Source organism: Euwallacea fornicatus, chromosome 2 (assembly GCF_040115645.1).
Source record: "Euwallacea fornicatus isolate EFF26 chromosome 2, ASM4011564v1, whole genome shotgun sequence".
NCBI classification, from domain to species: domain Eukaryota; kingdom Metazoa; phylum Arthropoda; class Insecta; order Coleoptera; family Curculionidae; genus Euwallacea; species Euwallacea fornicatus.
The window spans coordinates 944,413-972,153 of record NC_089542.1 but is presented as its reverse complement, the minus strand read 5'-3'; the positions used below and the strand labels follow the sequence as shown (position 1 = coordinate 972,153).

General features: G+C 38.0%; 1 protein-coding gene across 5 annotated transcripts in view; it reads right to left on the bottom strand.

The window, feature by feature from the left end:
- dpr12 (defective proboscis extension response 12) overlaps nt 1-27,741 on the bottom strand; it is a 214,084-nt gene that overhangs the window by 99,976 nt on the left and 86,367 nt on the right. The window contains exon 1 of one of the 5 annotated variants that reach the window (XM_066293655.1): nt 25,270-25,614. The exons of the other annotated variants lie outside the window; for them this stretch is intronic. The gene's annotated coding sequence lies outside the window, so the exon portion shown is untranslated. Of the gene's footprint in view, nt 1-25,269; nt 25,615-27,741 lie in introns of those variants that run through there. 5 annotated transcript variants of the gene reach the window in all.

The following is a 27,741-nucleotide window of genomic DNA, read 5'->3' as shown; positions in this document are numbered from 1 at the left end:
AATCGTCGTTGCTGTGCATGCAACTGCACTGGGAACGAACAGATGGAAGATCTCTTTTCTAATTGTTCAGGTGACATATCGAATAGGTTGTCTTTTCTACTTCTATAAATCTTACATCCCTGAATTCTTCTTGCACCATAAACTACGTATTCATTTCAATCGAGTTTAAAATATGACTCATACCGAAAATATCTTTTGAAACAATTCCAATAACTGCTGCCGAGGGAGCTTTACGTCTCGCTTATCGACTTTCCAAGGGAACACTGGAAATATGCCAAAGTTAAGTGCATTCATGAGACCAAACCCGAATATCGAAGAAGATGATGGTCTATAATATGGCACGTCATATCGACGAATTGACATGTTGACGTCAATAGGTACAAGCGGGAAAAAATACTATTGAAAACCTGCGCTCAGAGTGATCCAGACCCCCCTGCCTCCCTCGCAAAAAAAATACCATTTTTACTCGTTTGGCATATCACAACAGTCAACGTTTTACTTTGCTTTAAGAAGCAGGGATAAAATATAAATAAAACAGAGAGCTTTTGCGTAGAGGGCTTATAAAATGTGTCTTTTCTAATATGGAAGCATGTCTGCGAAAGATTGTTTGCTTCTCTTTTAAAGGCCCCAGGGGAGAATTTAATGTAGCAGCTCGGGGGAAAAGTGCCAAAAAGTTTTGATTGGCGTCCTTTGTTCTTCGTTCACCAGCGGAAAACTTATTTACTATGTGAAACGAGTTGATAACTATTTAAAGAGACTTTTAAAAACGCCGGTGCATTAAAATTAATGTAAATAAGTTTGAAAAAAATCAAAGCTCAGTGAGGGCAATTACCTTTTTAGATCTGATTCCAGCTCCGCAATTGATTAACTCGGACACCCCAAAGATCAACCCTGATCCTATCTAATTTGGTTAGATCGGTTCGTCTCCAATCGAATAAGTGTTTGCGGAGGTCGGGTGTGTCAACGGAAAGTACATCGGACCGACAGGAAAATATCGCCGCAGCGCCATCTGGCGTGTCTTTTTTTTGCTGAATCTCGACCGAAACTTCGAGTTCAACCGGCAGAACTTAGTCCGCAGGGGGGCGACACGTAGCCGAGAGTAATGAAGGTCAGTGCGAATAGTCGTAGGAAAAATTAAAGAAGATTGAGACTTATCGTGGCGTTACGCGGACTTAACGTACCGCAGGGGCGTATCCGGCTTTAATCATCGCAAAATTTTCCTTCGAGTAACTGCCCTTCATCCGCGTTTGGTTCCGCGGATCGGCCCTATGCACCGAGTCCCGCTGCTTATACTGCAAGATTCGTCAGTAAAAAGGGCCCGACGGATGGGGCCGATAGAATATTTTCCTGCAGGATCAACACTCTCGCCGTAGACGTTACCAAACTCTGGCTGCGTTTACTTGAGCCGAGGTGAAACAAACTGAGGTAATCTAATAGCACCGGAATCGATTTTTGGGGTGCTCGAGTTAATTAAATGCAGAACTGGAATGGAGCACAAAGTCCTAATAGGCCTTAATCTTCTCAGATTCAATGCATTCATCACTGTATATTTAATATTAGGTACTTATTAATTTTGCATGAATATTAAATTATACATTGTGACCGGATATTCCGGTAATTTATCATTGTGAGAGGTAAATAATGAAATGTCTGCATAGTTCGAGTAAGGCGGTTAATATATTAATCACCGCGTCCGGGGCTCCTTTATTATATGGATACTAAGATAAAATAGAATAAAATGCCGAACAGAAGAGGTGCAAGATTTTTTTAAGGGCTGTAAAACGGCAGCACACGCGAATGCATAATTAAAAAATGCGATTAGATGCAATTAGTCGCAGTAATGCCTTTTGGGACATTCTGCAGATTCAAATGCGTGGTTTTTCTGGCTTTTAAGAGGCTTACTCGGGGACTTTTTAGTCGCATTTTATAGTCTTATTGTCTCATTCGTGCAGCCCATTTTCATTATTCAATAATAATTACCGCTGAATGCCATTTTAATCTGCCAGTTGATTGATAAATATGAAAGTGGGTAACGTTTATGCTAAGGTACAAGGTGATTATCTATATTGACAACAATAGCTATAGTCGTTATTGTCCACCCTACTGGAAATCGTCAGATTCTGCTGGTAGATTGATCAAATGGGCATCTCAAGCGCCTCGAAATTATACTACTTTGCTTTTTTTTTAATGGATTAACCTGTGCATTTTCAGAAAAATTAAAGGATCTGCTTGTCTTGATTTTACAAAAATTTAAATACTTTCATATACAGTCACTCAAAAAAGTATCCGTACAGCCGGAAAAAAATTGTGTAAACCGTAACTTTTGACTGATTTTGTTGAAATTTTGTATAATGAAAATTCAAACCGAAACTCAATTTGCGTAATTGAGCAACTTTTGAAAATTGAACTTTTAGAGTGCTTTCCAGCGTTTAAAAAAAACTCCGTTTTGAAAACTTCTTGGGCGGTGGAAATTTTTCAATGTGGTTTTAACATTCTTGCAGGGAGGATTTTTCTTCATATATCCTGAAAATTTGATCAAAATCGAACAACAAATAAGGGAGTAGCAGCCTTTCAAAAACGCCAAAGAGTGACGATTTTCGCGCAAAATGACGAAATTTTGACATTTTTGACAACTTTAAAAAGCTGCAACTCCCTTATTTGCGGTTCGATTTTGATCAAATTTTCAGGATATATGAAGAAAAATCCTCCCTGCAAGAATGTTAAAACCACATTGAAGAATTTCCACAGCCCAAGTAGTTTTCAAAACGGAGTTTTTTTTAAACGCTGGAAAGCACTCTAAAAGTTCAATTTTCAAAAGTTGCTCAATTACGCAAATTGAGTTTCGGTTTGAATTTTCATTATACAAAATTTCAACAAAATCAGTCAAAGGTTACGGTTTACACAATTTTTTTCCGGCTGTACGGATACTTTTTTGAGTGACTATATATTTACGTTTAACCGTTTCTTAGATATTTAGCTGAAACGTTGGATGCAGTTGTCGGCAATTCTCCCCGTGCGTGACATCACTCAAGGACGATAAAAATGAACTCTTAGCCAAAGTCAAAAAACTTAGATTTGTTACTTCATGTTCTCACGTCAAAGCGGATAGAAAGAAGTTATACCTTCGAAACGACGGTTCAAGCATCTGAAAAACTGTTAGAAATAAATATAGTATATAGTATCTCTAAATGGTCTGCACCAAAAGCTATCACAGATTCCTGAGGTCGATCTTTCGACGGTTCAACCCAACTTGCTCTAATACAAAAGTTGATAGTTTTCGAAGTACGAGTCGTAAAAGTAATGTTTTTAAAGTGTTTTTCATTATTTCTTCTGTACCGAGAGTAATGGAGTAAAATCTCGTATTTAGGGTTTTTTAAGGACGATAAATCGGAACCTGTCCACATTTTTTTTTGTATCAGCGGAGGATATCCGTTAAAACTCCCCAACTGATTCCATAAATAGCTATTTCATATTTTAGTTTAATGGTGAAAGCTTGTCTCGAAAACGAGTTTAATTCCACAAGAACGAATATACATTAATGCATTTCAGTGTGTGTCAATGTATTCAAGAAATATCTTTAAAAACAATTCCAATAGCTGTTACCGAAAGGGCTTTATATCTCCCTTATTGAACGTTCGAAGGATCGCTGGAAATACGCCAAGTTAAAGTGCACACTATTGGATTAAAGTCGTATTTTGTACATCATACGACAAGTTAGTGTTTATTTACTCCTCGATCAATAGAGTAAAATTACTTTTTTATATATAATTTATTTCCTAGATCCGGCTTCTCGTATTACTGATGCCATTGTTGCTGCGCCCGTAGCTGCCCCTGCCCGTGTGATGGGAATGATAATGTATCGCAGTGAAATCAGATATTTCGTTAATAAGTAACAGTTCTAACCTCAGTAATAGATCCTAAACTGTGACTACAGTACTGAATGTGATTATTTGCTCTATTGCAAGTTCCTAATAGTTATTGAAATGCTTATTCATTTTTAATAACTATGAATTTGCTACTAAAGGATCAACATCGAATATTGAAGTTGTTTTCGTTGCAAAAAAAAAAACAAAAAACAAAAATTCAGCCAAATATGGGACAGTAATACCTCAGTCCATATTTCGGCCAGTGCTTATTGAATTTTATTTGGTGATATTGGATTTTATGTATTTTCAATCAAAATATCGAAAATATGTTTAAATTTTAATTCACATTCTAGGGATGAATATTATTTTTCTCATTTCCAAAATTATTTTCCGATTTTGCACGAATATTACTGTAGTTTTTCGTTGTTCGTAACCGAAAATAGTGCACAATTCCACCTCTACTTTCATCGGCGACTTTATTTTCAAATAGAATAAAAGAAAGAAAAACACGCTGTTGCATAACAATGTTGGATAACATGTATGTTTTGCAACATCCTCACAAACGACGTTTAGAGACGATACACAAAACAGCATTTATTAGTGAAATATGACCGTTCAGGCATAGGAACACGATACATCGTTTAGGAGGAAATTTAATTGTGTTTCAACGGTTGGAGATATGAGAGAGGAGGGATATCGTCCACCGAATAAAGGCGACCCAAATAAAAGCGATAAAAATCTCAATTTTCTAGCGACTTTTTTTTTGGGGACAAATGGCATTAGAGGTCGTTTCTGATTTCTATCATGATTGCTTATGGTAACTGAGATATGAAGCTATCCGGGGACGAGACGAAGACAATTCGATTTCTCGGAAATTCCACGACCTGCCTTTTTGAAAAATCTTAAAGTTTCAGTGTTTATCCCGCAGCTCCCAAACAAACCGACTTCCTTTAGAGGTAAAACCAATTCGAGTGGAAACATAGGAATCGTGCCAGCGGGAGATGGAGCACATGAGGTTTAGCACGGCTCCGACGGAGACCAGCAACTAACTGGGCGGAGTCACTCCTGCCGGAGTCCCATTTCGATGTTTAGATTAGTATCGATTTGGCTGCCTTCGCGGATATGGAAATTTTAAAAACTATCGGAGCAAAAAGCAGCAATGTAAATAAATAAAAAAAAAAAAAAACCGAAACCAGATAACTGAGCGCGTTTAAATCGGAATTCGGCACACGCTTTACCTGCACCGGCCAATTTATTTTATTTTTCGATATCATTCTATTTTTTGTCATCTATTAACAACTAGTGAATCTAGTAGTTTATTAAAACGTCACTATGGAAGGAAAAAAATCAAATTATCGAGTGGTATCGTTCGGGAGATACAAAATATGAATAAACTTCGCGTTGAAAATTACGGATACGATTTGGAATTTCCCCATTGAACCGTGTGGAAATGTACGACGTGCATCTCATGACAGATCGGGCGAGACGGTGGCACGAGGAGGTGGTTTCTTTGAGAATTCGCTAAGACAATTCAGATTCTGCGCTTTCGAATTTTTTTGTTTTTATTAGAATTTCACTCGATTAGTTTACCATAGAAATCATCTCTTTCAAGATGGAACCGAATCAAACAGCGATAAAAAATTAGAACGTGCACAAGTGCGCGTATTCGCGTATTCTTTTGACGGCACCACCTCATGCCTCAGCCCGATCCGCAACGGTTGATCGATACCGAACATCACGTCGGAACGTGAACAAACATTGCGGGACCATCGTTGCCGGCTCACTTTCGGACCGAACAACAGATCAGAAACAAATAACCAAATGTCAGCGGATTCAGATCGTCACATTCCTCGATGACGTAACTAAGTTGTGCTATAATGAGGAGATTTGCGATCGCCTATAAACGAGCGAAAATTCGAAATTAATTTGAACCGCCACTAGAACTTGTTACGAGCAAAAATTCTGAAATGGCGAAGGATCCGGTAAAAACCGGAATGACTCCGCCCACGTCGACCGCCGTCCCTCCAATCGACTTCGTTGCTCTTTGTCGCGAGCATACGAAACCTTATGCGGTCCTTCTCCCACTTGCACGATTCCCTACGTTTCCACTTAAACTGGTTTTCACCTCTGTATGGATAAAATCCCGAAAATTTTGTACGCGAAAGGTATCGCGGACGCTGCCGTGAATATTCACACATACCGTGAGGCTTTTTAAAATCTCCGAATGTACACTGTAAGCTCAATTTTAAAAAACAAACCTCATTGCAATTATTTTTGCTACCGTCAAAATGACACACACACTTAACCAACCTTAAATCGGTCGACTAAATGTGCAGTGTGTGCCTCGTCAGCTACTTGAAATGAAATAAATTCGAATTTCATAAGAAATTCCGTTCGAGTATTTCAAGATCGCTTCGGAAATTGGTTACAGCGCCGTAGAGGACACTTCGAGCATTTATTATAAGCTGTTTTACGTTAATGTCGCTTTAAAATTGTCGTTTAGTATAAAATTTAAAGTTTTCATTCGGACAATACATCAATTCTTCGCAACTCTGAATGTAACACGAAAATGAAAACAGGAGTGCCTGCTTGGCTCATGTTGTTCCTTCAGGGAGGGAACAAGCTCTCTTAACAAATAGACCCCACTTGAGGGGTACAAGTTCAGCGGTTTATGAGAGGACGTGGAATTTTTCAGTTTTGAAATGATTGCAAGTTCATTCGGTAAAGTAGGATAAATAAGGATTTTCCTGTCTCCCTTTGGCGCATCGCCTAATTATACAGGGTGTCCTCGAATTACGTGGCCAAAATAATACCGCAGATTGTTTGAGTGAAAATAAGTCGATTTAACTAAACTTCCCTCAGTCCAAAAGTTGATAATTATGGAGCTACAGGGTGTTAAAGTTGAAAAAAAATCACATTTTCTTTAATATCTTTCGATTTCTTTGAGTTAATTTCACGAAATTTCATATTTGAGGGTGTTTTAGGATACGAAATTCAAATTTATTAACGATTTAGTTGTTTCTTTTAGGGGGCGCCACAAGCGACCATTAGGACACATTTAAATCTCTGTAACTTCTTCGTGCCACGGTGTATATTATTTTGGTATTTAAAAACCTTTTTCCCTACCTTTTATACTTAGAAAAGGTATACTTTATTGACGTCGCTAGAAGCAACGGTTTTGGAGAAAAACACCCTCAAATATGAAATTTCGTGAAATTAACTCAAAGAAATCGAAAGATATTAAAGAAAATGTGATTTTTTTTTCAACTTTAACACCCTGTAGCTCCATAATTATCAACTTTTGGACTGAGGGAAGTTTAGTTAAATCGACTTATTTTCACTCAAACAATCTGCGGTATTATTTTGGCCACGTAATTCGAGGACACCCTCTATACCCACATTTAACCGGCATTGCCGTTTGGGATGTGTGCATCATTATTTATAAACTTTCATATTTAATTCGAATAATAGAATTAAACTTTTCTCCATTATCCAATAGTTCGTTAAATATAATTTTTTGTTTAATTTAATTTACATTTTTCAATTGTTCTCTACTTTTTGCTAGTTTTTAACAGGCATAATAACAATTTTCAATTGAATTTTTTTCCGATTATGAACAGATAGCACCCGACGTTTGCTTCAAAACCATGAGCCATTCGAAATTTAAAATCAATGATCGTCTGCGAATTTTATCAAAAAAATAAAATCTCTCGTAAACATCCGATCAAATCTGTCGCTCAAAATGACTGGCGGCTGACCTTCTAGAAAATTATTTATTATTATTATTTTTTTTTTTAGTGTGTGCTGCTCCAAGCAATTTCCAAAATATTCTAAACACAGAGTAGAAAATTAGTTACAAAGGGTAATGAATAAAAACGCCGCGGCTATTAACTTTTAAATACCCTTCGAGCTTATCTAGTCTATTTTGGCTTTAAAAAGCTTATACTGCTAGGAGCTAAAACAATTAAAATCCCATTAACGTTTTGTGTGTCGTTGGGTTTAAGCTTTAGACAAATATGGAGGAAATTGCCTCATTGTTTTTCAAAGCGTTAAATTTTGGATGTGTTTTAGGTCTGGATCCTATCCCATATTGGTTTGGCCCGTCTATATTGTTTCGTTATATGTAAATGGTCTTTATAATTACGCTAATTTAATGGAATTTTTTACAAAATTAATGCATATTTTTTTCTACTACCTAATTGGTAAATTCGACTTTCCTCCTTCATTCGCTCAAAATGTGATAACTCCATTATTCTGTTAAGATCTAGCTTTATTCCACCGACGCCCTAATGAATCAATAGACGTATGGCCGCAAAACACTATCACAAAGTGTTTGTCATAATCAATTCAGACACAAAGGTTTTAATGCAGGTCATTATGATCTCTTCATTAAAATGCATAGCTAAAAGGGCTTTTTTTGAGCGCTCATATTTCGAATGTTTTGTAGCCGATTTTCTTACAAAAAAAAAAAAAATGTATTATAGCTCCGATACCAATGCTGGTGCTGATGTTGACGTAACAATGTTTAACCGTTGCTAGCATCAAAAGACACCATTACTGTGGTGTGTCGGATGGGAACTGTGAAGTACGTTTTACCGTCCTTTTTGTAAAACACTTGAAAACGAGTGACAATTTATGTGGCTCATTGTTTACCTAGTGAATTTATAGGCAACAATGGCGTCGTCCCCATTGTTGATTTATTTACGGTTGCCATGGAAATTAACGTCCAATGAAACGTCTGCTTTCACGTTATGATTGAAGAGGTTTTGTGTGTCCGATTGAATCAGTGCTTAATTTGGGGAAGTTCAGTGCAATTTTATAACGTTCTAGTTGCATCTTGTGGTCGATAAAAACGTATATACAGCGCGGTTGTGAAATATTTATGATCCTCACGTGATCGAATTCTCAGCGGCGATGAGCGCTTCGAGGTTTAAATTCGATTTTCCGGTCATAATAATATAATAATAATTTATTTCACAGCCTCGGCGTGTAATTTAATTTCAAGTTTCCTCGGAGGTATTTCATTTCGAAAGGTCGAATGGATTAAAAGGAATTATCAGATATGAAGCATGAATGTTATGAACTCTGTGGGTTGCAATGGGTTCAGGGCGGTAGTTGTTAGCGTGACTGCAACAAGCGCCCTTTCCAACAGACATATTTCGAATTATGAGATCAATCCCAAATGGGGCGGAGAAGGGACAGCTGCATTCCCGTAAAGCAACAACTTCCCCAATTCGCTCAAACAATCTTGATGACTAATTTTTAGTTAGTTAATGCCAGGCATAACTGTTTCAGGTGCCCTAATGGCTTTCGCCCTACTGTGTGTGTGTGTGTGTGTGTGTACGTTAAAAATTGAAGCCTTTCGGTGCTCTTCGAGGAAGAATTGCCTCATGTCTAAGTGAGAGGATCGCATTTATGGAATGACAATGTGCTTGGGGAATTCGGTAAGGTTTGGACATGTGCTGAATGTACGTCAGTAAATCGCAATTCGAAATTATATATATTGAAGTCTTATTTACCGGAAGTCGGTAAAATATTTAAGTTCTGACCTGGAGGTAACCTAGCAAGGGACCCGGATAAAGAGAAAATAGTAGGTCAGCTGTTCTGCACATTTACCAATGCTACAGAAGATCCATTATATAGCGTAACTTAAATTTATGATTAATGCCATAAATAGCGCGCTTCAAATCTCGAGCGCTTTAATAAATGCTCTTTTATGCCTGATGCTCCCCTTTAATTCAATAACATAAAAAGGAACAAATCGCCGAATATTATGTTAATTTCGTCATTTAAATTATACAGTCTGTTCTCCCATATTACATTTCGAACAGGGCGAAAGAGGAATTTTTATCTTCTTATTATGCAGTGAGCATATTCCGAGAAAAGGGGGACCATCTGACAAGGCAAATAATCATCTTTTATCTTGTTCCTTAGCCGGAGTCGTCATGAAAAAGACCTTCGCATTTCCTTGTACTGAATTTATATCGTTTCTACTTGAAACATGATTAGGGCTATGTTTCTGCGTTCAATCGAGGGGGACAAATCTGCGAAACCGAAAAAGTATCGAAAAACTTTTTGATTTATTATTTTTGTAGCGACAGTTGGTTATTGGTTTTGAAATATCGTAGAGTCAGAGGGACAATAAATAATTCACGATCAGGCATTGATATGAACGTTATTAGAGAGTTCTCCCTTCTTTGCGAATTGTCGAACACTTTCAAAGGCAACTCGCGCACAAAGGATTTCCTGAGGTTTTTTTTTTATTCCAGGCTCTCAAGTTTATGGAATAAAAAGCAAGTAGAGTTCAACAGCCCCTCTGAAACTTTCACTGAAAACTGGGCGTTTGTGTACCTCGGAGATTTCAAGTTTCATCAGTTTCTGCCGCGATGTAAATTTGGCGTTGCCGGAAAACAACATCGTTACCTGGATGGATTCTTTGGTTCACGTGAACAAGGGGAAAGGGGACCTTCTCCTCTTTGCGTAATTAGGATTGAGATAAAAGCCTGCTGCGTTCGTGACAGTGAAGAGCGGCAGCGGCAGATGGCCATCGTGCTTCAAAGTCCTTAGGTAACAAAGAGACGTCTCCTCGAACTGATGCGAATTCATTTCGCATCATTGCGATTTTCAATGAAAATATGAAAATAGCCAAATCCCTTTCACGCCGCTTTATGTCGACCTTGTAGAGGGCCGGAAAACGCCTAATTAAATTTCCTTCCGAGCATATTTTTTCATTTGCTTTAAATCAATTTCTTGCTCGTTCAAGAGGAATAATTAACGCTTTCTTTTTCTCTGAAGAGAGCTTTCTATAATTCTTTGAATTAAAAACTTCTAATGAATTCCACCAATCAATTCATTAAGTTTATTACACCTTGTAAAATAATCCGATAGAGCTTCCTTGACGTTAGCGCCTCGCTGGGATCAGTATGATGAAATGCTACATTACCATACCTCCATGGACGTATTTTGTCAGGTGTGCTGAGTACAACTGACCTAGACAATTTAAATTTCAAAAAGAGTGCTATTTCCCGCACTTGTACAGTAAAGAGTGTCACTCAAATAACTACATATCTTGAGATCGTAATTTCCCTCCGCATTGGAAATTTTGAGTTTCGAAGTCTCACTGAAAATTGTAGGACTTTTGAGGACTTTTTTGAAAAATTGTGTTCACGACGTAGCATTCGGATCGACTCCAGAATTCTGATATTTCCCCCTCGTACATGTTTAAGAACTGCCCAGAAGCTTCTTCTCACCAAGAGCAACTTTGTCATATAAACGAAAAACTAGAATAAGTCGGATAAAGCCGCAGCTGCAACAGACTCCGCAGTATCTTAATTCCTGTAAAGACTTTATGTTTCCCGGGGATATCGCCTTGTGACATCCATTATTGTGTAGTTTATGTTTTCTTTTTTAATGGATTTAGACATGACATTGGGTAAAATATAGCGGGTTTAATTTTAAAGGCGAAAATTGTTGATGAAACTGACCTAGTTTTCGAATTTCTGAAACTAATTCGCCAAGCGACCGGGTGTTTAAAATATCGCATTTGCAAGGCCCATTCAAAATCGAAACAATTCCCAACGTGTCCGAGTTCTAACCGAAAGTTTGTTTAGGAACTGGTCGGTCTCGGCTAATTACTGGATATCCAGATATAGCATAGCAGAGGCTCGTTTCTCCTAACTTTAAATTAGGACTTCCGGTGAAATTTTCACCAATTATGTGGAATATTGTTCAGGGAATTGGAAAGTTAGTGGTATGGAAGTTTAAACAGTTGCTTGAGATTTTTTACTTTGCTACCATTCAATAGCTGCATTCAATGGAAATGTAGCTTTGCACTATTTCCTTCCGGTGTTGATCCGTTCAATGGTGTAATTCAAGGTACGCATTTCCGAGGTCATTTTGAGCAACAATTATCTCGTAAATATTCATTTACAAACATAATTAACCTACAGGACTATTTGGGAAAAAGCGGCCGGTTTGCCCTATGATGACGTTTGTCACTACGACTGTACCGAAATTTTAAATTAAAATACTACGAAAATGTAAATTAAAACTTTTGATGGGACACCTTATGCAAATCTTCACGCACTGAGCTGCAACATCGTATATTTCGGCGGCCCATTTATTTTAATTTGAAATATACCCTTCGAGCCCTTTCAACATTCGTTCTCATAACAAAAAAAAAAAAACGGACGAAAACAGCATTTGGAATAATTCAGTGACGCGGCATCAACAAGGTTGAAAAGCGAGATGAATTGGCCCATTTGAAACTTCGAACCTCTCTAAAATCAAATTTCTACAACAATGACACGTGATCGAAAAATTTAATAAAAAGTCACAGCTCTCACCAAAAGGAGGCTTGACGATGGCGTGTAGGTTCGGTGACATCTATTTGCCAGAGAGCGAAGGCGTCTACGTGGTCATCCTGAACCGTCCAGAAGACATAGACCTGGAGGCGAGCGCCCCGCAAGGGGTCTTACTTTCAACCCGGTCAAAGACCCCAATGACTACTATGGCAGTTTACGTTGACGATATGATAATCCTCTTGAAACTGGTAAGAGAGAAAATGACATTAGATGCAGGAGTGGGAACAACTGGGAGGATACTATTAAATCTAATATAGTACGAAGTGGGTTACCCTGACACGTAGGAGGCAGTAGTAATTGAATTCCAAATCGACTGGCAATTGAAGAGTTCGAGGAGTCAAGGCAGAATACATACATTCTTTACCTGGAGATGAATTATTAGTTAAATGGGTGACCTGAACTCAATCGGTCAAGGCTGCCATATCCATGATCCTCCTCCTACCTGAGCGAAGCAGCTACTTCGTATTCATAAGAGAACATTTTCCGGAGAAATAGTCAAAGGGCACCATCGATTTCAACTCAAACCACTCTTTATAGATATAACCCTCACACATTATTTAAGAAAGGGATTATTTCTGCAGCTGAAGTTCGATCCACCCCCTAGCCTCCTCCCAACTTCCTTACCTGACCAACACTCATCTTCCCCTATTTTTTCTTTTTAAAGCCTTTCAGTTTCACGTCTATCACCTTATGGGATCGATGCGAAGTCTGAAAATCCCTGTTTGAGAATTTCTCAAAGACTGTAAAGGAGTTCGCTCCTACAAAGGAACTTTGAAGGTTTTATTGTTTTGCAGCTTTGCAAGAAGAAAATCAAACAGAGGATTCAACTATCGAATTGAGGCATTGATTCTGATGATAAAAAGTATGTATTTGGCAGTTATAGGCCTTTTTGACTGTTCAATCACGTTCATTGAAAGTTTATAGAGAGCTGGCAGCTAATAGATCTCCGATTTACAAACTAACAGTAAATTGGAGAAAATTTCTCCAATCTGGGGCATGAGGAACGAATTGTTCCACCATTCAATGCCAATTGTTGGGTCAGAGCATCTGGTTCGCTATAAATGAGCAAATAGCGTGGGTCATCCCTTTCTAATTGTTAAGTCCGGAAGCAACGAATACATTTCCATACGAGGAACTCAAACATTTAAATTCTGACCTTTTTGAAACGAGCAGCCGCGGCTGTTAGAGCAATTTTAGAGCAATTTGTCAAATATATACCTAGTTGAGGTATTATCTAAACCCTAAGCTAGACTGACCTTAACAAAGTTCGACAAGAAGGAATTTATCGCTTTCCAGATAAACAGCAATAACGAGGCTGAGTTGTGCACGTGTATTTGAAGGGAAAGAGATATGGCGCAAAAGCCATGGGGCATAGGAAGTTTAATATGATTTGATTTATGTGAAATGAAAAGAATTCGTACATCAAACTTTGGCGAAAGGCCCATAACGATTTTTCCTTTTTTTTTTCAGTGGATTTACGTACTTAATCCGGACACAGACTTGAGGTCTTTAAGCTCAGTGGAGCATGAACTTTTGAAAGAAAACTACCAGGAAGTCAAGCTACTTTCCTTTTAATGCAAAGTTTGTATTGCTGAAACTTAGGGGAAATGAGAACCATCCAGGCATAAAAACACTCTACGAGGTATGATTCGAAACGGGGCCGTCAACCTGTCGCTTGCCTCGTTATCTAGAAGAAGGGAAAAATCTTCAAAGCCTTTGGAGTTTATTCCTTTTTTTGATATTATTCCTTTTAAATTCTTAGAAAGGACCTTTTCAGATATGTTGGAAGCAAAGCTAATACTTTTAAATTGGATTAAAGATAGAGAATGTGCATGGCAGTTGTGAATTCCGATGTTGATTCCAGGAAACATTTCACATCATATTATTTGAGTTTCCTCCTTAATTCCTTCTTATGACTTTACGGGGTACTAATTCCATAGCAGCCATCGCAGGGAAGTGGATTAGTGTAAAATCGTTTCTGGAATGTTTCATATCAAAAAAGAACCGTTGGACGATCATGTTAAAAAAACGTCTAATTTTAATGATTATCAATGATTCTGAAATCACTAAAAACGAGGTATTTTACCAACTATTTTATCATTAGCGTCGCTAAACAGGCTTTGTTGGTGTTCTGGTTTAATCAGTTTTAATTCCCATCGTCTTTCGTGCCTATTTTCTTATCTGTTTTTTCCTGAAGAAATTAAATAATAGGAAGCTATGGAGTGTAAAATTAAATATTTTTAACTGGATATTACAAACACTCATCTAATAGAAACTGGAAATAAGTTCTCTACAGGGTGTTTCAGAATAGTATGTCATAAATTTAAGGGGCGATTATGTGAGCGATTTTGAGAAAAAAGCCTATACGAACATAGGTCCGTTTTAGCTTTGTGTCTGAAATACAGGGTGTTAAAATATGCTATTTTTTTTTTATAAGTCCGGACCTGCATTAAATATTTTTAACAAACTTGGTGGGCGTAAGTACGGTGCAGAAACACATTTTTTAGGAGAAAAACGAATTTTTAAATGTAAGCATTGCTGCCGCCATGGCCATGACCCTGACTAATTTTTGTGAAAAATATGTTGCGCCGCTGCTTTTTCAAAAAATCGAAATCGTTTTCTTAACGGAGGACATTTTCAGCAACTCAATGAATTTTTGTTTGTCTAAATAGTCGTTGGAAATTGCTACGAATTAAGTACTATTGTAACTAATTTGGTCGTTATTATAACATAAAATGCTAACTAATCTGTTTTTTGTTGGAGAACGCTTGATGTTACGAAAAAAATTTAGGAAAACGTGTTTTTAACAAAGAGAACTAGAATTAAGGAAAGGTTTTTTGTTTTTTGAAAAAGCAGCGGCATAACATATTTTTTACAAAAAATAGTTCGGGTCACGGCCTTGGGGGCAGCACTGCTTACATTTAAAAATTCGTTTTTCTCCTGAAAGATGTGTTTCTACACCTAACTTACTCTCACCAAGTTTGATAAAAATATTCAATGCAGGTGCGGACTTATTAAAAAAAATAAAAACAAACAAAAAATGTAGCAAATTTTAACACTCTGAATTTCAGACAGAAAGCGAAAACGGACCTATGTTCATATAAATTTTTTTTCTCAAAATCATTCAAAGATTCACCCCTTAAATTTATGACATGCTATTCTGAAACACCCTGTATACTCTCTTCACTTGAAAAAAACACAGTAATTTCTCCATCATAGTTTCGAATTTTTCGTTGAATATTGATGGAAATTCTACGCGCTTTCATAGTTTCTGTTTAGTAAACACCCAACACGAACATAAATTTTATCTTGTCAAAGTGCCTAAGTTTGTTTCTTTGAAAGTATCCAAACTTCGAAAACTTCATGAATTGCTGTTAATTTATTTATTGCAAACTTATTGTCTCCGGCGCGAAATGCCGTGAAACTTTCTTGTCTCTGTTGTTCAAGTTAGTTTATAACATAATTATTGATTGCAACTTAGTTTGATACTGATCGTTTCACCGAGGCGCTATTCATGGGAAGATAATCTCCCTAAAAACATTTTCGACATTTTCGCTGTTCATAGTAAAAATCGAATTGAGGCCGAAAGCGATGATCCCGAGATGTGACTTCATTCATTTTTGGCATCTTTTAAGTCCTCGGAGGGTTCTAAAGTTTTGAGCCAACTCCCCGTCACCATCTGCGAGAGCGTCAACTTCGATGTTTTTCGTCAATTCATTATCCATATTAATGATGCCTTTTACTAAATTTGTGTCAAAAAGGTCGCCTGGCGAGGCCAATACATTTCAAATTCTTGCTGGCGTCGTCCCCTTGCCGTTTCACTAAAATTGGCTTCTCGGGCTCGATAAGCTTTTGAGGGCTACAAGTGGGGGTCCAAAGAGCTTTGCTTCGCTGGCTTCAACGCCGGCACTCCTTACAAACTTCCTCAGGGGACAACTTAATGGTCAAATGTCTATCCGTAACTTTCTTCGCATCGCCGCGACCCCTCGTCTCCTCCTTCTTGACTCGAGGCAGATCCGCGAGACTCGTCCCGAAGACCTCTTCTTTTAATTGATAACCGCATTAAAGTATTTATTTCAAATCTTGAGCAAAGTTAGAGGACGTAGGGTTAGAGACAAACGCTCTTTTCTTACGTAGCAATATAAGCTCCTCTGAGACCAAAATCCAATATAATGGACCCTTTAAATATAGCTGCAGGGCGAAACTTGCGTCAGAACAACGAAACCTACTTCGTAGGGATTATATCCCTTAAACAGAGGTACTTTTAAAACTGATTTTTTCGAGGATAAGAAGGATCGTCTCGAGGATGTTCCTTATAACGCTTTGCATTGCAGACATAACTCGTCTATTCTCCATACTACTTTATTTGCATTCATTCATCTTTGCCCGAGCTTTTACACCGAAAAACAGAATTTTTTATTGAAAGCGCCGTGACGTGTTCCATAAGTATGAAAATATAGAAATGTGCCAGATTTGAATGGGTCGACGTGAAAATTCGTAGCTCACCAGAAAATGAGCTTAACCAGACTTTTCTAATGAAATTCTTGTTTTATTAAACAATTTAAAATGAACGCCGTATCATTTTCTCGCCTTTAGGGCGGTGGTATTTAATTTTATTGGCTTTAACGAGGGGGAAACCCGATCTGATGAGAAAATCGAACTGCCCCGTGATTCTTTGTTTTGTAACTAGACTGCTTGTTTAGGACGCCTGATAATGTTTACGTTTTAAAATAGAGGGAAACCTTAACAAAGTTGTGGTGCCGTAACGATTGCAAAAAACACCACGCAGCATGAAGCTGAGCAAAAAGGCGTAAATGAACAATTTAATTTAAATAATAAAATTTAATGTTACTGCCAGGATATCTTCAGACCGGCACCATTGTGAGGTCGAAAGTGCCACATTGCGCTGGGACTTGGGCAACTTCATTCGCCCGCATGAACGTGCAAACCTTTACAAATTTAAATTAACTCTGCCCCTCTTCAGTTTCATCTTTGCAATTGACTGAATTTTTCATACATTAAAGTAGATACCTCACTCGCAAAAAAAAATTAAATCAAAATGATTTATGCGCGAATTTTCGGCCGAAATTTTCTACAGTTCGCTGACGATTTAGTCACGAAATGTCTCCTTAATAGGAAACTTTAAATATCAATCTGCGATGAGGAAAGCCCTTATTGGACACTTGAATTAACTGGAAATTTAGGTCACAATCTCATTGAGACTCATAATTTATTACTCCTAAAACTGACGTTGCATGTTCATAATCTCATCGACTGTGACATTTCAATTTTATAATAATGTGTTGGTAAAGTGCGTAGGAGCTCCTGGAAGGCCAATACGACTACTAACTTCCAGCTTTCGCCTTCGTTTTAACGTGAATGTAATTTATGTTTTGCAAAATGAAGCTCTCTTATGAAGTTGTCAGGATACTGCTCAATTTTACCGTTGGACTACCAAGGATGGGTTGTTTCATGGGCAGACGGAAATGTTTTCTAGTAGCAAGGACAATCATGTTGTTTAGGTCAGACGCTCGGTAGCTAAAATAGCACTTAAAAAGACGTTAGCAGTCGATTAAAAGATATTATAACACATCCGAGAGGCTAATTTCACTAACTTGGGTGATAACTACCTGTGTTAATTTTAATGACTATTAACGCATAGGTCGAGAACAGACGCGAATGTTTTCTGATGGAGGCGATTGGATAGTGGAAACTACATAGTCAAATTAAATCGTCCAATTAATCATTAACCACATATTCCTAGGTTAATCTATCCGCAAGACGATGTATTTTTGTGAATAGCGAAAGTGAATTTCATTGGTCAAAGTTTGTACATGTTTCTATTAAATAAGTGTGGCATTGCAATAAAGCTTCCTCCCATCAGGTAATTAATCAATTAACTTGAAGATATCAGAGCTTTCAAGCTTCCCAAAACAAGTCGTGGCATCGCAACAAACATTTTTCATTTTACAACTGTGCTAGTGAAAGTTATATCAGATTCGTATAAAACTTGAGTTGGCGTAATGCTGGAAACGTAAGTATTGCGATTACCGTTATAAAGCTCTTAAATAAAGTGTTTATAACTGGTCGCGCTAACCTTAGTAAAGAGATATTAAACGACTTATTTTCGCATGATATATAACGTTAGAAACGGGATGGGTCCTGTTTGGAGATAAACTAGCTCTATTGAAGTTTTATAAGTCCTCCCCTTGCCACACATTGTTGTCCATTTAACGCATAATCTGTCTTTTTTTCTTGGCAACGTACGACGTTTCTCTCGTTCTCCGAAATTCATGAAACGATTCTGTTGGTAATGTCTTACATTTGAGCATGCCGAGTAGTAAAAAATTATACACGATTTTAGAATAATATATTCCTTAATAAAAATTTTAAGCTCCTCAAGATAAATTTTACAGCGCGAGTTAGTTTTTATTGCGAATGTGACTCGTGCAAAAGGCGGAACTTTACTGCCTCTTAGCCGAATCAAATTTTACAGTACGCTAAATTTCTGATCTAACTTGAAATGAATAATGTGTCGATTTCTCTCTGCATCTCAAAAATTAATGCGAAATTCTGTTCAAGTTTTGTCATAAAGTGCTAGAGACTTGGCAAATATCCCGAAAAGAGCAGACGCCGCCGAGGTTAAACAGACAAACAGTCCCATGGACTTATGTGTATAAATCGCGTCCTGATATTTTCGATAATCATAAAATATCACGGAAAAATGTATCCGCGGAAGAACTTGCCGGTGACGGCTTTAATAGGCCCCTTGCGAAGTAATCTCGTTGGAATTCACGGGTCCACATTGAAGAAGATTGTATGTCAATTAAATCCGGGAGACAAAGTATTGGAAAGAAATACCCGGAACTGCAGTGTATGAGCACCTTAATCAAGCAGAAAACAATTCCTCCTGAATACATTAATTTGTCCTTCTAATCGGTTTTAAAAGACACTAAACGCCCCCGGAGGCCAATAAAATTAAACACTGCGATCGTAATCCTGAGGCAATAACACCGCATGCTTAAAAATCGATTCTCTTTTGCACGGCAGTTGCCCCTTAAGCTCCTTAAGATAAACTTTCTTGGATGCATTAATTAGTGCTACGTGTAACAGGTGTGCAAAAAAAATTCCTTAAGCCGGATGGTACAGGAAGTTGTGGAAATGAGAGTGAAATTTGCAGCAACGTCGATTAGCCGAAAATATGCCATTAGGCGATTTAATTGGACAGAAATTCGCTCTCGCACTAAGTCTTATAGAATTCCGATCCTGGTCAAGAACGCCTCGAAGCAGTCTTAGTTTACTGTGTGAATATGGTGGATGACATCTGTCTTAAATTAGAGTTTGACTTTGACACCATTCATGTGTCAATACGTCAACAACGTCACGTTGGCGAAACTTTCCATACTATTGACCAGGAATTTTTTCGATGTACCCCATATATATATATATATATATATATATATATATATATATCTTTGAAAGGGAAATTTTAATTGATAAATATAGTCATTTGGTTGGGGGAGCTTCACTGCTATTATTTTAGAGAAACTAATCCTTCTAAAGTAGTTTGCCTTGTGCCGACGCAAATTCGATCTCCCGCTACGTTAAAAGGCTCGCGATATTGGATTTCACTCCCGAAGGAGCTTTATAACTTCTTTATGTATATAAAGGGATACTCGTTTTACTAAAAACCTTCAGATTTGGAGGAGCCGATCTGCCAAAACCACTTGATAAACTTAACAATGCGTCATCGTCGCATTGTTAAGTTTATCAAGTCATCGTCATGTTGTCGCAGTCAGCGAAACAGTAGGGAAATCGGCTAAGTTCATGGGTCGGATGATACAGTTTTCAGAGTTTTTGAAGAAACCAAAAATTAAAAATATGTCGTCAAGGTGTATGAGAACCTTTTTGAAAGCGCTGGATGTCTAATAAAGCAGTTTCAATTAAAATGTTTGTTAACATGTGATAATAATAAACCACCTAATAAACTTAACAATGTACGATCCTGGTTTCTTGCCGCAGTCAGCAAAACAGTTGAGAAATCGGCTAACTTTATAGATAGGAGTTCACAGATGATTTCACTAGAAGTTTGCAGAAACTAGGAGTTTAGGGATACAATTTTCAGTATGGCGGGCCTCGGTCGGGAGTGCTTATCTGTGATTAATATCAGCCTTGGTTGGAAGTGAATTGCTGTCTCAAGGAAGTTGTTAAGCTATGTGGAACTTAAGCTCAAGTTGAGCTTTCGGATTGCGAATTGTTCTCCTGTATACTTTTATCACTTCTCAGTGCATGTTAAGCAGTTCGTCATAAACAACACAATAATGCCATTTTAAGCTACGATTCCTGCGATATTTTTTGCTCGAAACGGGATCCAAACGTAACAACTTGGATATCCTGCGTGATGTTTTGCTCGGGTAAGCACTTCTTAAATGCAAGTGACGTCGACGACAGGTATAGTATTTCCTAAGTAGATGATCCTTCAGTTTAACTTTCCGATTTATTTCACACGACCTATAAAACTGGCCGTAAACGGCAAAAATCCAAAGGATTAATCGCGATAAACCCGGCGATTAACATTTTGAAATCATGCCGGAGCATCGAAAATTCGGAAGATAAGCTGTATCTGATGGAAACCCCGATCTCATAGCAGAGAGGGGCATGAAAGCGGGTATTACATTTTTATTATATTTCACTTAAAAATACTGAATACAATACGACTATTAAGATTTTTTGGGTCGACTCCTGCAAACCAGAAGAACAGGGAACTAGTGCGGCCTGCCAGATTTCTTCGGATGTCGGGGATAAAAGAAATTGCGACTATATTGACTTAAGTCAAGAATGGGTGGAAAAAGGGGGACCGAATTCCCATCACGGTTAGAAATGTATATTATTGCAAAACAAGCAAGAAAATCCTTCGTCGGAGGAACGATGTCTCCTTTGGTGGGTTTGGTGCAACTTCAACTGGTTGGTTGGTTCAAAAAACGTCGTCTGGGTCCAGATCCCATTAAAATTTTATTGAATTATCGCGACGCAACATTAATAATTATCGCAAATGAATATTGTGCTAAACAATTATCCCGGTGCGGCCAATCCGAGTTGAACCATATTAAATGGAATTGGGAAATGGTGCTATTTTTAAAAGTGACATTTTTCGCATGACTAAAAGGCCCAGTATATATACCAGGAAAAACTGAATTGATGCAAAAACATTTAAATGGGCGAATTTCGCAGGATATACTACATTTTCATAACAAATTCAAGTTAATGAATAGTTAAACGTTATAAAGAGCTCCGATCGTAATGCCCTCAAAGGTCGTTTCGGTCCCCCCTTCTTGGAATATCGACCTGGCACTGCGTTTTCTAAGTTTTTGTTTTTGAGCAAAATTTGAAAGTTCCGCACCGTTCATCCACCATTCTCCACCATAATCGAAGACGAAGAACAAATGATCGAAGAAGTTAAGCAAAAAATTAGATGGCTTTTTTCAATGTGAGTCAAAGTCGATACGTGGAAGAAATAGACGAAAAACTGACCCATTTTTGGATGGAGCGACTGTGAAATTACTTCCTGCTCCAGCTTGGCTGGTACCTTTTCTCTGAGCAAATTTGGATAATGAAATTTTAAATTATGCTTGAGTTTCTATAGGTTTTTGAATGTTGAAACAGAGAGACGATGTTGGACTACCCAGCGACACGTATTTCCATTTACTTATCAGGGATACTTGGGTGGAAAATACATCTACACGTCATGCTACGTGCGAATGAATCGAAGACATACGCATATGTCAAGGACGTCTGGAACAGATGGAAAGAAAACAAGGGGGAAACCACAAACAGGCATTAAACTTTTCCACGGTTTAACAGTCTTGGCTAGATTAATTACGCCAGCTCTCATTCGCACTCATCTCCGCATATTGGGGAAAACTTCGAGTGTTTCCCCAAAAGGACTTAACTGATACATGCTTGGGTCTCCCTTTCTCCTTCGTCGTTTCCAGGCTCCACCCACACGTACGTATACGTTCGAAAATGAGTAGCATGCTGCATGTGTGTGCGTACTTTGTGCTCATGCCTGCCTGATGATGCCAACTGGTAGAAACAACATGACGTTTCCATTTATATTCGAACGATCATTTTTTGGCGGAGTTTCCACTAGCAGCACCAATTTTTCATTGCAAAGTTTGTGCATACAATTGCTAATGCCATACGGGCACAGATGCTTCCAAAGGACTGTAGCTTATTGTTAATGATACGTGCTAGCAATTATTTCCTGAAGTGTATTGCAGGGATCTTCAAATACCTTATATATTTAAAAATAGACTAGTAATTTTAAATATTGGGTTATCACACGTGGAACTTCCCCAACCAAACAAAGACTGCCAGAGAGGTAATAGGCTTGGCGATACCAAAGCGTGAACTGGAGCTTCGCAGCTTTTAGGGATAGAGTTAAAGAGGGTAAAAGAATGTGGGGATTTTTGTTTGATAAATTTGTACTTTGACGGTCGCAGTATGGGCTTTAGTCGATTTTGTTTCATAAAAAAACCTGATCGGTAGTTTCGTGACCTATTTTTCTTTGGCAAATGTGGGTATGCAAATATGAAAACAGGCTATAGCGATTACGAACTCGAATCTCTTTGCATAATTTATTTTTTTAAAGGATTGAGAACTGTTTGCTCTGCATTTATCTCGGCATTTCTGTTCTAATAATTATCGAATGTGATAGTTTGCGATTCACTTTAAATGCATAATACATGGTCCCATCACATATGCATGTACGTATTTGCCGTACATAATTTTTTGCTTATTGTTATGATTTTTTTCCATTATGTAGCAGTCGCGTATTGCTTGCATTGGGATCGAATTTTCCTTCGAGCTTTTCAATTTATTCAAGATTGCATACTAGCAGCTCACCATCGATAACGTGAACATTGACAAGACAGTATGAGCATTAGAAGTGGTAAGTACGATAATAATAACTGTCTCTGCCGCAAGACATTCGAAAGGAAAACAACGTGTTTTACAGTTTATACGGCGAGATAATAGGTACAAATCGAATATAAGTCAAAATAAGAAGATATTAAGGAAAAGATATAGTTTTGTTTCGAAAGGTAAGTCAAAGTTAACACATGGAATAAGTTAAAAAAAACACGTTTTTTTGACAGATTTTCCAGCGATTCTGTCCAAAAATGGGAAATTTTTCTCAGATATATTAATTTGGATTCGTACTTCAAAACCTCAATTTGTCAGAATTTTGAGAATATATCCGAACATCGATGAATTCATTTCTAAATTTTGATAAGTTGATGCACCCACGACGGAGCTTCAGACTCCGCAAAACGTAAACCTTAAATATGGCAAACGTTTTATTTGTGTGCGGAAACTAACACTTTACCGCATGCACCGAGCACGGTGTTTTTCCTACAAATTCACGTGTGTTAATATAATTACTTTACGTAAATTCAATGTAGAACTAACGTGCACTGGTGCAAGTAAATATTTACAACAATTTCAAATATTCCCAAAAATTCATGGTGGATGCTCTTTTGATTGGCTTGCGGCAAAACTCGTTATGGGACACGTGCGGTAAAGTACTGCTTTCGGATCGTAAATGCATTCGGTAAAACCGCTGTGCCGTGTGTTCGTAGGAAAAATGTTTTCTAATTATCAACGACAGGAATTAATGAACTAGTTTAAGAAAAAAGGGCTCGTTTCAGTAACAGTGGATAAAACTACGTGGAAAAGTTGATTTTTTAAATGACTTGCAGCCATGCAGCAGGCGCTTGCAAAGGAGAATGCAGCGTTAGATACGTTTTCGTGCCTTCAAAGCAATTTTTCATATATATTTATCACGGAATCTAAGGACTTTAAATTTTACTTGTGCCGACTACGTTAAATCTATGTTTTGTGTTACCCGTATGGAAAAAATGCACTGCATATGCATATACTCATTTGCATTTGCGCTTGAGAAACGCCTTATATTCAACATATTCTCTTTGAGGTTCAAGTATCAGCTTCAAAAAGTCTTTATCGATTTTCCTCGATTTATATGGTAATGAAGTCATATTGTTCGAAAAATGGAGACGCTAATCTGTATGCATAAGATATTCAATTGTTGTCGGCGTGCTACAAGGTTTGTCCAAGACGAGGATTTCCACCACGAAAATCTCGTAAATGGTTAAAGTTGCGAGGCTTATAAAATTAGAAAATAGTTGTGTTTCGAGCTCGGCTCTAAATTGCTGCCCAGAAATTTGTGCATTTTAGGCATTATCGCAGATATCCCGGGAAATTTTAATTACCCGAATTTTATAGATTTTTTGTTATAATTATTGTTAATTCGTTTAATTATAACGTTTGGAGTCAATTATTTTATTTGCTGTATCGAGTATTCAGTTGTCTCTGGCGATATTGTGCCTTCAAAAGTGCAATCCGTTAATTCTGTCAAACTGGGATTATTCTTGACACAGTTTAAGGCACTAAGTCCTCTAATTTTTGTTGCCTTTTTGCAGTTTAAAACGGCAAAATATTACGCCATTAACGATACTGTTTTTAATCTCGAGGTATTAGTCGATTGATTAGTCCTCGGTAAAAAATAAAAAATTGAGCGTACCAAGCAAGTGATTCAGGAAATGCTCGCTCTCTAAGTAGGGACTTAATTTCTCTAACAGAACGTTATCTATCCACCAACATTGATAGAATTAGCTATCTTTTCTTAATAGGAGAAGATATTTAATTGGAGTGGTCTTTATTGTTCCTAGAGCTAATTGTAAGATTTATCTGCAAGCATGCTCTAATACGGTAATAAATCGTTCAAGGAATGCGACCCTACGTCGCACGTTTTATTCAGCAGTGCACTCAACCGGCCAATGATTCCGTGGTCTGTGGTTTTCCACTGTGCTCGGAAAATTCGTATTTCCGACTTTAAAATGTGTTCGATGATTTCATTTCAAACCGCGCTTAGACCTCTCGTGGGGGCACAGCCACACCTCAGATAAACAACTATCCTGGATATTACTTTTTGTCGCATTTAAGTTTATCAGCCACTTTACCTTGATCTCCTTGAAGTCGGTTTATAATAAAAATCCAATAGTTCACTGGCAGTTATTGCCTCAATGATATGCAAAGGTAACGTTGTCACCAATTTACAACAGGTCACACATCTCACCAAAACAAACCAAGAACTGCACGTCAAGGTCGCATTTACCAATATCAATGAGCAACAAATCTGGGCGGCGGTACCGCCATTTCAACACATACGTCCTGCGAGCGGCCGCCAATTTCCAGATGCATAATGCATGCGTATCTTCCGCTGCGTATAAAAGAACTTGCGCCGGAAAACTTTGTGTAAACGCGACGTCCTCACGCGTTCCCGTCACCTGCCACACTGCCGCCTCTCGAGCGTAGAGGGAGCCGCCGCCGCCGGTGCCGCCAATGGGAGTGGGCGCGTCGCATCTTTTCAGTTGCCCGATCGAAGGTTGTTGATGAATTATAGCTCTATGTTCGGTTTCTTGTATTTATTTTCATGGTATAAGCGGCAATGTGAGCTGCTAATTCACTTGCAAGAAAATAGACTGCGGATTAACCGGAGGGAAGAAATAGAGTCAATAAATCAAATGCAAACTTTGGTAGGTGGAGGGTGGGGAGATGAGGAGGAGGGGGGAGGGGGGGGGGTTGAAGCGGAACTTCGTCTTAATCCGCGTTGGACGCATCGGGAATGAGGAAGACAAAAGACCTCAGTCAACATATTTTATTCACGTTAAGGCAGCTGCGGAAGCGGCAAAAAGTTTTGGTTGTTTTTGGCTTCGCCAGGATTGAGTTCGCTCGGAAATGGATATAGCCCCGAAATCCAGAACCCTGTTTTATTCAGGTCAGTGCTGTAGGTGGGACGTCTATCTCGTTCCGGGAGAAATTCCCTTCGCTTGTTTTATTTGCAAATTCAGTGCATTTCGTTTTAGCGAGTTTAGGGCGATGGCGATGAAAGTGTTGTAAAACTCGCATCCCTCATTTGCTTATGATATCATCATGTATTATCCGGGTGGTGCAGCTACGGTGTCGAACAAGCGGCTCGCGGTGCAACTTTTTCAACCCCCTAATAGTAGTAGATCTAAATAGGGAAGGTAAGAGCAGAAAATCGTTCTCGCAAATAGCATACATACCGCAAGTAAATAATGTGCAAAAAGTGGTTTTATTCCCTTCGAATACTTTAGGTAGGGAACGATTTATACGTATAATCTACAATAACCGTTGTTTATTTTTCCCGATCTCTGGATGTTCTTTTTGCAAATTCCCGTACAAAAAGCCCTTCGCTTATGAGCCCTAACTGAATTATAATTCGCTTCCATTTTTCACCTCATAGTTGACTCGTAGTTCCATGGTCCCCGTGATTTAATTTGAGACCTCAGGGTTTGCGTAATATTGTTATGGGATAACACTGGACCCCGCCGAGGGACTCGTAAATTACTCTCCATCTAGCAATTTGTATTGGTTATGTTTTAAAAAAAATTAATTTTTATTATCAACTAGGTGGAATTTGTGAAGACGAATGAAATAACCAAAATCATCCCTGAGAAAACCGTTACACACGCTAACTGGCCAATCTTTTAACGCACTCGTGGATTTGGCCTCCCCGTCTGCAGCACATGTGTAATTATTCACGTTCGTTTTTTGAAAGTCATTTTCTCTGCTTGTTACGAATTGATATTTTATACGAGAGCAATACTTCGTAAAATTTCTAATTTCCGAGCTCCCATTCCGTTCATGTTATGAATGGTCTCATTGGTGGACGTGGACAATGCATTTAGTGGAATTTTCGACTAATTATTTTCATTTATCTCGTATATAGTTTGTCTTCAATGGTTCAACGCTAAGATTCCCTCTGCACAGGTGTCATCTCCGTTATTCTATTCAAAAGCCATTAAACAAGATTTAATTTCTTATGTTGACCGACGCGTTAATAAAAAAACAGTCTGGATTATTAATGCCCCTCATCGATGGACATGTTCATTAAATAACAATTTTTCTCACATTTCACTGAGACTACCTCAATTATTTCCATAAATATTAGATGAAGATTCAATATCCTATCCTCGCAATACTCCAGTAAAATAAAATATACTATACCAAACCTTAATGCAATTTTCGCAGTGTTTGCTTAAGCCCCTATATAGGAAACTGGCCCTAAGGGATTAAATTTCGAACTAGTCTAGTAACACTCCACGAGGTTAAAGCAATCTTTGTTCTAACTATGTAACTACTCCCAATATTTTTGGTTCCCTTTTCTCGATAGAATAATATACACCAACTCAATTACCGGTTTTAGAATCTACGTGACTCCTTGACTGCATTCTTGATGACGTAAGCGGGTCGGTAACACTCAAAAATTAAAAATAAACTAATGGCACATTTCCGTGCTGTAATCAAAATAGCAAAAATACAGCCAATTGGAATAATGGTGCAGAGAAATTGGACAGAATTAGAAACTAAACGAGTCCCTCATGCGATATTTCAATGTATAATAAAAA